Source organism: Phlebotomus papatasi, chromosome 1 (assembly GCF_024763615.1).
Source record: "Phlebotomus papatasi isolate M1 chromosome 1, Ppap_2.1, whole genome shotgun sequence".
NCBI lineage: Eukaryota > Metazoa > Arthropoda > Insecta > Diptera > Psychodidae > Phlebotomus > Phlebotomus papatasi.
Genome location: NC_077222.1, coordinates 27,682,347 through 27,694,454, shown reverse-complemented (window position 1 = coordinate 27,694,454; position 12,108 = coordinate 27,682,347). Strand labels below are relative to the sequence as shown.

The 12,108-nt window shown below is 34.0% G+C and overlaps 1 protein-coding gene across 6 annotated transcripts in view; it reads left to right on the top strand.

The window, feature by feature from the left end:
• Positions 1-12,108, top strand: part of LOC129799552 (protein turtle) — a 104,480-nt gene that overhangs the window by 50,798 nt on the left and 41,574 nt on the right. The gene's annotated exons all lie outside the window — the stretch shown is intronic.

Here is a 12,108-nt window from a genome sequence, read left to right as displayed (position 1 = left end):
AATAGCTCCTTAAAATATTTTGCAGGAGTTTTTTTTTAGGTCATTATAAAACATTTAATTTTATCCATTCGCCTGCCAACCCCCCCCCCCCCCATTTTATCATTGCAGGTTTTACTTTATTATTCTATTTAAATAATTCACTAATAAATTTAAAAAAAATAATAAAGAAAAGTATGAAACCAAAAATTAATTTAAGAAAATTAAGATTTAGCTCGCCTTAAAGACATTTTCATGCAATGCGTTTTTTTACTGTTTTGAAATGTTTTGTTTTAGATCGTATTTGCGTACCAAAAAACCCAAAATCATTTATTTCGGAATAAAAATCAGTAAAAGATAAAAGCGTTGTGCTAAATTTAATTTTTAAAATCTTCAAAGAAGCTTTTAAGAGAACTATAGAGAAGTTTTTGATGAAAAGGAAGCCACAATGTCGTCTTGGAAGAGGCTTTAGGGAATTATCTAGCAAGCTATTTCCACTAGGCCCCAAATTGAATTTTTGAAAGAAACTTTCAAACATTTTTTGAGACTCTATAAAGAGCATTTTCCTTTTCGTTTTTGATCAATTTCCCGCCATTTTCTTAAAAGAAACGTCTTCTTGGAGGCTTTATCAAGCTTCCAAGCTTACGGAATCCACCGAAAGAATGAATTTAAATTAAATTTTTACGAAGGCAATCAAAATCCCAAAAGCTAAAATCCGGAAACCCAAAATCCCGAACACCAAAATTCTGAAAGCCAAAATCCCAAATCCTGAAAGGGATGAAATTATATGGAGGATAATGTGTAGAATATCTCAAGACACAAAAAATTCCCCTTTGTTACCCTTCGCCCTTTGCAATCCTGGAAGTAGTTATGACAAGAATTCGGGATTTTGATGTTTAGGATTTTGGCTTTCGAGCTTTTGGCGTTCAGGATTTTGGCTTTTGGGATTTTAGCTTTCGGGATTTTTGGCGTTCAGGACTTTGGCCTGTGGGATTTTGGCGTTCGGGATTTTGGCCCTTTCGGTATTTTGGCGTTCGGGATTTTGGCTTTTGGGATTTTGGCGTTCAAGATTTTGGCTTTCGGGATTTTGGCGTTCGGGATTTTGGCGTTCAGGGTTTTGGCCTTTGGGATTTTGGCGTTCGGGATTTTGGCGTTCGGGATTTTGGCTTTTGGGATTTTGGCGTTCAAGATTTTGGCTTTCGGGATTTTGGCGTTCAAGATATTGGTTTTCGGTATTGTGGCGTTCTGGATTTTAGCATTCGGGATTTTGGCGTTCAGGATTTTGGCCTTTGATTTGGCTTTTAGTATTTTGGCGTTCGGGATTTTGGCGTTCAGGATTTTGGCCTTTGAGATTTTGGCTTTCAGTATTTTGGCGTTCGGGATTTTGGCGTTCGGGATTTTGGATTCGGGATTTTGGCGTTCAGGATTTTGGCCTTTGAGATTTTGGCGTTCGGGATTTTGGCGTTCGGGATTTTAGCTTTCGGGATTTTGGCGTTCGGGATTTTGGCCTTTGAGATTTTGGCTTTCGGTATTTTGGCGTTCGGGATTTTAGCTTTCGGGATTTTGGCGTTCAGGATTTTGGACTTTGAGATTTTGGCTTTCGGTATTTTGGCGTCCGGGATTTTGGCGTTCAGGATATTTGCTTTCGGGATTAAGACTGGGATCTAAATGTTTAATTTTAAATTCCGTCAAGAAACTTTTTTTATCGGAATTCTCAGCAAAGAAAAGCCCATTTGGAAATGTTTTAGATTTTTAGAGATTTTTTTGTGGAAGTGTTCTTATCTTTCCAAAAATGATTCGACATCATAAAAAAACGTTGTTGGAATGGATTAATGGTGGATTTTAAATAGAAAGCTTGTTGAAATCTTAACAAATACTTAGATACTTAACAAATAAAGAAGAGAACAAATTTTGAAGCTCATTTTTTAAATCTATTTTGAGATTTTTGTCTGTTTCCATAATTCACGATAAAATCTCTAAAGAAAGAGATCTCGACTTTTTTTTTCAATTATTATTAAATCTGTAGACTGTTGGCACGACCCTAAAAGTATTACCCGCACTCCCTTTTACTCTCCTTGTCCTCCTTGTGCTAAAATATTCACATTTTTGCGTTTCGGCATGTTGCTATTATACTTGAAGGAGTCTCATAACTTACATATCCCTGAAATATAGTCAAGATTGGTACTTGGGTCTTGCCACCCTATCTCTTGAATTTTCCTTAGCTCACCTTGTGTTGTCTGCGTCACAAAGTTTGCAGAAGGGTTTGTAATTTTTTCTTACTCACATCATTCCTCCCCCATTTCTACCGTTCTACCGTGTCTCTTGCTGGGTATCAACTGGGTAGTATGGGAATCGATTAAGGGGTAGTTTTACAACTCCTCTGTGACCCATATGTCTTGGATGGGTTTAATAAGGACAAGTATTCCTTTTCGACACTCATCCATACCTATAGTAGGTAATATTTGAGAAATTCCATCGCGAAACTCATCTTTCCCGGACAATCAATAAACAATTGAGTGTGGAAAGTGTCTGTTCTATATCACCCATATCACCTATTAATCTCTTCGACTTGACCCCATTAATGTCACTATTCACTATCGTATTACGACAATTTTTATTAGGTGAGATTCTTAACAATCTCACCTACTATAATCCTAACAAAATTTCATGTCGTCCGATCGACCTCAAATTTGGCCAAAATGTGTTTCAGCACTTCCTGATCACGAATATATATGTGGCTAATTTACGTTCCCGGCCGGCCGGCCGGCCGGCCGGCCGCTCTTTGGAGCTTAATAGCTCCTAAACTAAAAAAGATATCGACTTGCGGTTTTCGGCAAAGGTTATATATCGGGTGAAAATTGCAACTTGGTGCATAGACCCCCCACCCCCCACCCCTCCTTCCGCCATTTTGAAGACCCCCCTTTTTTTGTTTTCTCAATAGCTCCGCCCCTATGGCATTCAGCGGACTCAAATTTTAGTATGTTATAGCTGGGCCTTAGAGCTTTCCATCAATACCAAACTTAAGGTCCCCCGACCCCCCTGACCCGAGCTATAAGGGTCCAAAAAAAATTTCTTAAAATGGCCATAACTCCGGTTCTAATTGTCAGAATTTAAAAAGTGAGGGCTTTTTGGAAAGCTCTCGTGAAATGCCACTTCTCCTTCTAACATTGCAAGTTCATAAAACCACCGCTAGGGGCGCTTTTTTTAAAAAGAAAATTTTTAAATCTTAAAAGTTAAATAACTCAAAAATTCCATTGTGCATCGGGCTGAAAATTTAGTATGTTGTAGCCGTTGATTATACCTATCAAACAAAAAAAACCTTAAGTCGATCCATAACCCCTGACCCGAGCTATAAGGGGTCAAAGTTCGAACATTGACCGGCCTCTATCTCCGGTTCTAATTAACATAGCGACCTAAATTTTACCTTTTTGGTTTCGTCTCGATGAGCACTTTCAGATGGAAGTTCAAAAAGTCACCACAGGTGGCGCTGTGATAGCGTCAAAATTCATCGCAATTCAAAGTCACTTTTCTCAAAAACGGCATTGTGCAAGTTAATGAAATTTTAGTATGTTGTAGTCCAGTCTAGGACGTTTCCAAAATGGTGCGTATGTGCGCTGTGGTTTCAATAGAACCGGAGATATGAGGGGTTAAAGTTCACGAAATTCAAAAAATCATATCTCCGGTTCTATGTGACCGATTTTGATGAGTGGGGACTTAAACGAAAGATCTCACCAAATGCTACAACTTTCTAGAATATTTGAACTTCGTGGGACCAACACCAGGGGCGCCACAGTCGAAAAACCAATTTCAATATCACATAACCTCAATTATCTCGACTGTCGCTGAACCGATTTTGATGATTACTTCAACATAATTGTAGAGCATATTTGTCTCTACATTTCGTCCATACATCATTTTCCGCTCAGACTACGCTATCACTCCGATTTTGCCGGTTAAGTGTGAAAAAATTGATTTTTCCCATAATAACGCTTTGAAATCACTCAGATGCCAATTTGACTGCCTCTACTCAACCAAGACACTTAAAATAGGGGTTTAAATGGAAAGTCCCGCAAAATACAACAATTCTTTGATTTAGTTGAAGTTCAACAAATGAACACTTGGGGCACTCTGGATGAAAAAACGAGTTAAGAAACAAAAAACCTCGCTTATCTTGGCTTCTGAGTAATCGATGAGTTCAAGTTCTACGGCAAAATTATAGAGAACATTCTGGTCTACATTTCACCCATATAACACTTTTCTGTCAGTTCATCCAAATCCTTGACATTTTGGTTCAAATACAAAACTTGTATAATTTCACGAATTTGATTCAAGATAACTGAATGGCGTCTCCCTACTTCAGCATCAAATCGAATTTGCATGCACTCCGAGTTAGCTCACGTTAAGAATCTCACCTACATAAGCCGGTTAGGATTATCTGTCCCTTTTTTTCTTTTATTCTACTATGAAACAATTTTCCTCAATGATTTTTTTTTGTTATTGCACACAAAAATTCTATTTGGTGCATTTCTCCTGACAGAAAACACGATAGAAGGAAATCAGGCTGAAAGACTTTTTCCGTTATAATGCTATTTTTATTTATTATTTCTCCAGGGGCCAAGATGGAAATCTTTTTGCACACTATTTGTGCCACTCTCCTCTTAGATTATTTTCCTTTCTTGTCTCATTCGCCTTTCACCGTAAATAGACCGAAATTTTCAAACAACATCTCTCATATGGGCGGGAAATTGTATTGTAAGTTGGGGTATAGGTCGGATGGGCGGGGGGGGGTTGTGTGTAGGAGTTTGAGATGGTGAAACAACAAGCGAAACTTGAGCTTTGGCCTGATTTTCTCAATTTCAACAAATGTACTCGGGAATGTTTCTTGATTTTGACCCCCGGGGACTTTTTAAAGTACCGTCGAAATTACCCACAAATGGAATTCTTGAAGTAATTTTTTTTCTTTCAATTTCTTTTACTCTCAAATGAATGTTTAACATGTGAACATCCTCAATGTATGATTCACAGGGAAAAATTGAGAGGTAAAAAATATTCGCATTGTGTTTCATGGGAAAATTTATTGAAGGGAAAAGAATTTATAAAAGAAAAATTTAATAAGTGAACGTATCAAAATATAGTTCATGACAAGAATTTAGATTTTTTTTCTTGATATTGCGAAGAATTGAAAACAGGTAGGAATCTAATAAAACCTAGGGCTATAGAACGATTGAAAATTTGTAAAGCTTTATCATGGTTAATTATAAAAATCAATTTAATTTGTTTTTTTTTTTTTTTAATGTTAGACTAGACAGTCGAATGCACATAAATTTGGTGAATTGATCAGCCTAAAGTTTTAGGTGGTTTGTCCTAGTTTTTGTTGAAGCTAGTTAAACGAGTTAGCTATTGTTAGGAAGTCTTGTTCATTAATTTGCAGAATTTGGCACATTTTTCTCGTTTACGTCAATATTTTGTGAGTGCAATTTTAGACAGGGATAGTAAGCTGTCTCAGGTTTGCGGAATGCTTAAATTCACGAAATAGACCTACACAGTAAAAAATTTCAGCACATATTTGTTCCAAAAATTAGAATGTCCACGAACGCCATAATTTTCGGCACAATTTTGTTCATTTTACGAGACTCAAAAAGATAATTAATATTAGTAACGAATTTGTTCCAAAAAATAGCTCGTCTAGTATAAAATCGTATCCCTCCTCTCACACTCAGTCACCCGTCACCGAAGCAAGGAGGACGACAACAAATCTGTGGCAATTTTTGTGCTACAAGGTTTCACTTTTTTAATTCAAGATTCCCTTCCCCTCCTGCTGCCAACAATCGCATATGATTTCGTCATGCACGCGTTTGTATAAAACACTCTTAAGTTGATTCTTATTCGATGTTCGTTATGAACTTTCGCCACCGATATCCACCTAGACTGAAGTATAGGGCCTTAACTGTAACACGAAATCTTTTATACGAATTTGTTCCCGAAAGTGGGAACAGAAAGATTCCCCATATGAGTAACAACTTCGCGTACGAGTAATTACCTCGTCCACGGACACCGAAAATTTTTGGATCAAATATGTTACAGATGGAGGAATAATTTTGTTATAAAAAATATGTACCAATTTGTTCCTGACAGTGGGAACAAAATTTATTCCAACTTTCAGGAATAAATTTGTATAAAACGAAATCAACTCAAATTTGTAGACATTTTACCGTATCAAAATGGTTACAAAAGAAAACTCTAACAAAATTGTAACTATATTTCGTAGCAAAACTGTAAAGAAAACTTTTTGGAACAAACAAATATCTTCTCTAGGTACAAATTGATTCCAAAAAAATTTGTTCCAATTAAAACTTGTTCCAATATTTTGGTCAGTGTCCAAAAGTTTTTACCGTGATACGGGCTTCAGGGGCTTCAGGCCTGACTTAGCCAGATAGCTCAACACTCTAATTTCCTATCAATTAAGATTTTTTGGGAAAAATTAAGGATTGAATTATTAAGGATAAATGGCCAATTAGGTTCTGAAAATGCAGTAAAATAGGTTGATATTTGGAATTTTAAGACCTTATTCAGGAACTGGGCTAAATCTTTAGTCTGACCGCTCTATTCGTGACTTACGCCCTAGACCTCACTTACAATTTAAGCTGAGAGACGGCTTAATGTACTTATAATCAAAATAATGATCAATCGTGCAATTATGTTGCCGTCACATTCCTATTCCGCAAAAAAAAAACCAAATTAGGGCCCCTTTCCGTTTCCGACTAGGCACTAGGCACGCTACTGAACCGTATTGAATTTCATCGAACGGTTTTCCAATGCATTGGTTTTTTTTGCTGAAAAACAAAGTTTTTTGCATTTCACTTTCATGAATCTATAAATTTTTTATATTGATTGGTACGGTTGAATAATAATTTTACAAATTTTATTTCATAAAAAACCAGTTGAAAATTGGCGATAGATAATTTCAAAGTCAAATTGTGGATATTTTATATAAATTTTTTTTATTCATTTTTATCGTAAAACTTTATTTTTGGATTACTAACATTATAATATCAAAAGCTTGCAAGAAGTTTTTGATTTTGCAAATTATTTGCGAAAATGATACATTCATTCTCGCATATTGTTTGATTATTAACAGTTTTACTGTCTAGAAATAAAGAGCATTTTCATTGGTGTAATAAGGAAATTCCTTAGAATGTTTATTCAAAGTTTTTCATGTGTGTGTACCACTTAAGTAAATTTTGAAAATATCGAAACAAAATACCCCACGTGAAGTTTGTTTTGGGACTTTTGAAGATAAATTCTGTGAACTTTCAATAATTAGATTTGTGCACTTTGTATAAGAAGTAGGTATTTCGAAAGTTTAAATGCAATCAAAATTCTTTATGGATCAACTTCTGCTTATGTATTTATGTGAAATTTTCGCAGTGAAGTTGTGAAATATTGAGATTAGAAACATAATTTTCTTCTTTTCATGCACAAAATTTCAGATTTTTATACGATTAGGAAGTTTTAGTTGTGGAGCGTACAACATACCATTTATTGACAGATATTTTAAAAATATTGATAGAATCTGTTACGAATTTAGAATATTTATCGCATGAATGAATTTAAATAAACTGGTGACGGAATTTTTGAAATTTTTGCGTGTGCAATATATTGTAGTCATTTATAACACGGAGAGGCTTTTATTGCTCAGGCATTAAAAAGAGAAATTTGTTAATCGATTTTGACCTATGTACCTACATATATCAAATCCTCACAAATTATCATGTTTTGTGTGATTGATGTAATATCATTTTGGCAATTTTCCAAAATTATTTTAATAAATTTGTAGTGTGTATTATTTTATTTTTCCCGAATTATTTTATTAATGTTTTCAGAAAGTATTTTTATTAGAAATAGTTGAAATAAATTACCAATAATCTGAAATTTAAATGAAAGTAAAATTGACATTTTACAAGTTTAAAAGCACATTTTGGTACATTTTATTGATATTTTATATTACATTTTAGCTCTACTTTTTTGGTATCCGTTTCCATTGCTTATCCCCGAAAAGAGTTTTACTAAAACTAATATTTTGTAAAAGATTTAAGTAAGATTTTGGTTCACTGAGAGAAATCCGAAAAAGTTAAAATAATATTCCCGAAATGTTTATTTTTTTACCCTGCAGTATTGATCCGAAATCGGTGTAAATATTATGCTTTTTATGTGTATTAGGGGTCAAAGTTACCCTTTTTCATGCTAATTTTACCCTTAGAAAGGTGTAAAATTAACATTAGAAAATGTTAATATATTTTTACACCTAAAAAGTGTTAAAGTTATGAGAAAAAAAAGTTAATCGCACCCCAATTTTTTTCTCAGTGTTCATGCAAGCCCTAGTTATCTATCACACTTCAATGGGAAACAGTAGAAGATGGTAACTTGCAGTTTTCGTAGGACCTTGAGTAATACCCTAGACAGACTTACGACTTAAGCCGAGAGGCGATTTAATGGAAAATAATTACGCCAATAATTAATGGAATATAATTACGCTAAGCCATCTGTCGGCTAATCTTCAGGTCTGTCAAGGCTCTAAGACATTTCTGGAATAAACAATATGACCTCAATTTTCCATTAATTTTTCCATTTCTACATAAAATGGAGTAATCCGTTATGAAGATTATACACTTATATGAACAATTTGCAAAAACCTGAAATTGTTACCTAAACCAGTTTTCGAAAAATCATAAATTTTGCTAATTATGATGTGACCAACAATTTTGTGAGTCTTCTAAATATGTTTTAGATAAAAATTTACCGTTTTTCCAACCTGTCCATAAGTGTATAACGTTTTCGTAGTTGAATACTCTATCCTAAATAATTTAATTTGCCACATCCTGAAAACACGTCAAGCTGTTATTTTAAGTTTTATAAGATATTAACGCGGTTATTTCATTATATTAATTTTTTAAAAGTATTCTTTTGTCAAGGTCGAGTGTTAAATAGCTTTATTGGGCGTGGTTCTTTATGGTTAACGATAAGGGTCAAGGGGTAGATAAATGTGCCGCTCACAGTTGACTTTACTGCCGATCTGTCGATCTTTTGTAAAAATTGTGTTAATTTTCCGATTTCGCACAAATTTTGTCGATGTTGTGGCGGTCTGCCAAGTAAATTTAGAAGATTAATGTTTCCAGTACAGTACATTAACATTTACCACTTGAATTGATCATAGGAAATTTATGATATTACACTAGTTTAAAGTTTAAACGAATGCTATACTCCATAAGTGCAAACTGACATGTAAATCTGCTGATTCTTCTCTAAGATCACATTTAGATTTAATTCTACGAATGAATTCTAAAGAGTTAAGACTCGATAGCAAATACGGCATTAATTTTTTCTGTTTAGGGCAGTATATATCGCTCCTTCACTGTGAAAAAAGAGGGTGCGTTTAACTTTTTCCTCGTAACTTTAACACTTTTTAGGTGTAAAAATATATCAACATATTTTAATGTTAATTTTACACCTTTTTAAGTGTAAAATTAACATGAAAAAGGGTAACTTTAACCCACAATACACCTAAAAAGCATAATAGTTACACCGACTTAGGATCAATATTGCAGGGTAAAATTAACATTTCCGGAATGTTATTTTAACTTTTTCGGATTTCTCTCACAATGTTGGAAATTTCAAGGAAACAACTCAATCTGAGCGATTTTTCAGGAGGCAGTGTGAAAGATTCAACTTTGTGTAACTAAGTATTTCAATTTAATGACTGAACAAGAACAATTTATATTTATTCTATTTGTATGAGCATTAATATAAACATCGTAACATTCATATTTTTCCCTTTCAAAATATGTTTTTTTATGCTTTAGCTCTTTCTCATTCTAAATGATGCGCAAATTTTCCTGAAATTAGAATGAGTCCCTTGTTAGTCCCTTGTTTAAAAAAAAGTGAGCCATAAATCTATTTTACGCCCCTTTACTGCAAACAAAATTGCGCAAATCATCAAAAAGAGTAAAATTTTGAAACACATTTCTAATAACGAAATTTTATGATTTATTTCATCTGAAAATTTATTATATTCTCTTTCTAAGTGTATTAAAGTCTCAAAACCGCCAAAAAGTGAATTGGCCCCTTGTAATTTTCAAGGAGCGATATACTTTCTCAATTAGAGTTACACATATTTCGAGTCCGTAGGGGAGACTGGGGCAAAAAGTCACAAAATGGATATTTTGTTTTTTTATAAGCTACTCGAGCGCTTCAAAAATTTCTAATTAGCGCAGTTTTTTAGGAAATTTACCACTCTGCAACTTTGTGAAAGTAATTTTCCTTCATTTTGTAAGGAAATACGTTTATCGAGCCAATTTCTAAAATGTAATTTTGTGACTATTCTCAAAAATGCTGGGGTAAATAGTACCAGACATAGGGTATTATTATATTTTGATTCGCTTCATTATGGGCTTCCGTAAATTTGAAAAAATACTGAGAGGACATATTTTCATAGAAAATTTATTCATCTACACCTTTGTAAAACAGCGTCTTCTTTGCGAGAAAAGTGAGAAAACGAGAAAAGCGCTTTTCAAGCTATTTTAGAAAAAAAAACACACACAAAAGACTGCAAATCGTTTGACCATACAAACAACAATCGGCGAGACATGATAATGACGTTTCATTTCACCGTGAGACATCAGAAATTGTTTCGCGTTTTTGTTACTTTTAGCTCTATACCTTTTGTTATTTTTTACCCCAAGTGGCCATTTTTAATAAAAGGATTTCTGCAGAAAAGAACTTTTGTGAAATTCTAAAATAGATAGCGGATTCGTATTCAAAAAATCCAAATTATTTAGAAAATATTCACCAGTGCATCAATTTTCGAAAATAAGTAGGAGGTAATAATTGTGGAGCTCAGAGCAAAATGACACATATCCTATGCTTTGCCGTAGGATATGTGTCATTTTGTCTCTGAGCTTCACATTTGTTATCTTCTGCAAGGATTTCAAAAATAGGGCTAAAAAATTCGATATTTTTTTTATTTTCTAAATTCCTTGTTCTACTTCTAAGAAACTTACGACATTGAAGAAGGTCTATGGAGGCTATCTATAGAAAAAAATTGATCCGCTATCTTTTTTACCTTGGAAGATATTGAATTTTGAATTTTTCGATTTGTGACTTTTTTCCCCAGTCTCCCCTACCCCCTGAAGGGTCGTTTTTGGTAGAAGTTTGGGAATCTGAAGTTTCAAGTTTTTTTACGTCACACTGTTTGTCCGTCTGTGCGTCTGTCCGTTCAGTCGTTCGTTTAGAGATAAACGGTGTGGTAATTCGAAATTATGTTTACTTTGGAATTTTGAGTTTTTCTCACTGTTTCAGATGGTCAAAGAGAAAAAGAAAACCATGAAAAAGTACAAGATTTTGCATTCGAGAGTATAAACTTCTTCATCATTTTCTCCTTTTGTCATCTAAAACTGGTAGGAAATCTTAAAGTCCCAAAATAGACATGATTCCAAATTACCCCATCTTATCCTAGGGGAATTCTGTAATTTTTGTGGCATTGTCACACGTGAGTTCGAAACCTTACAATGCGAGTTGAGCTTTTTTTTCGAGTTCGAAAATGCAATTCGTTGTTTTTTATAGTGAAATCTCTTTACGTAATGCTATTATGCAAGTACAGCTCGTCTTGGTTGGTTGGTTTAATAAAATTTATTGTCAATTGAATTGCCAGAAATCTCAAATATGTGACTTCTGATAATGCAACGTGAGCTGAAATAGGAATGTCACGGCCACAGGATCGCATTTTCGAAAAAGCTCTCCTTCTATTCGGACGCAATTTGTCATTTAGAATTCTCAGATGGTTACAGAATTCCCCTACAGATTAATAAACGATTAATAAATCAGTACAAATCTATTATACGGTGGTAAATTAAAAAAAAAATGACACATTTCTTTTTTTATCCCTTTCTTATTTTAATTTCCCAGAACGTAAATTTTGCGATTATCCAAAGAGTTCTTTTTGCTCCTCGGCCATTTTAGAGAAATGTTATAGAAATTTAATATTCTGTTCTTGACATTATCTCAATAATGTAAAAAAGTTCTTTACATTCTGTATTAAATCACAGACATATTGAAGAGAAAATGTCGGTTCTGTTC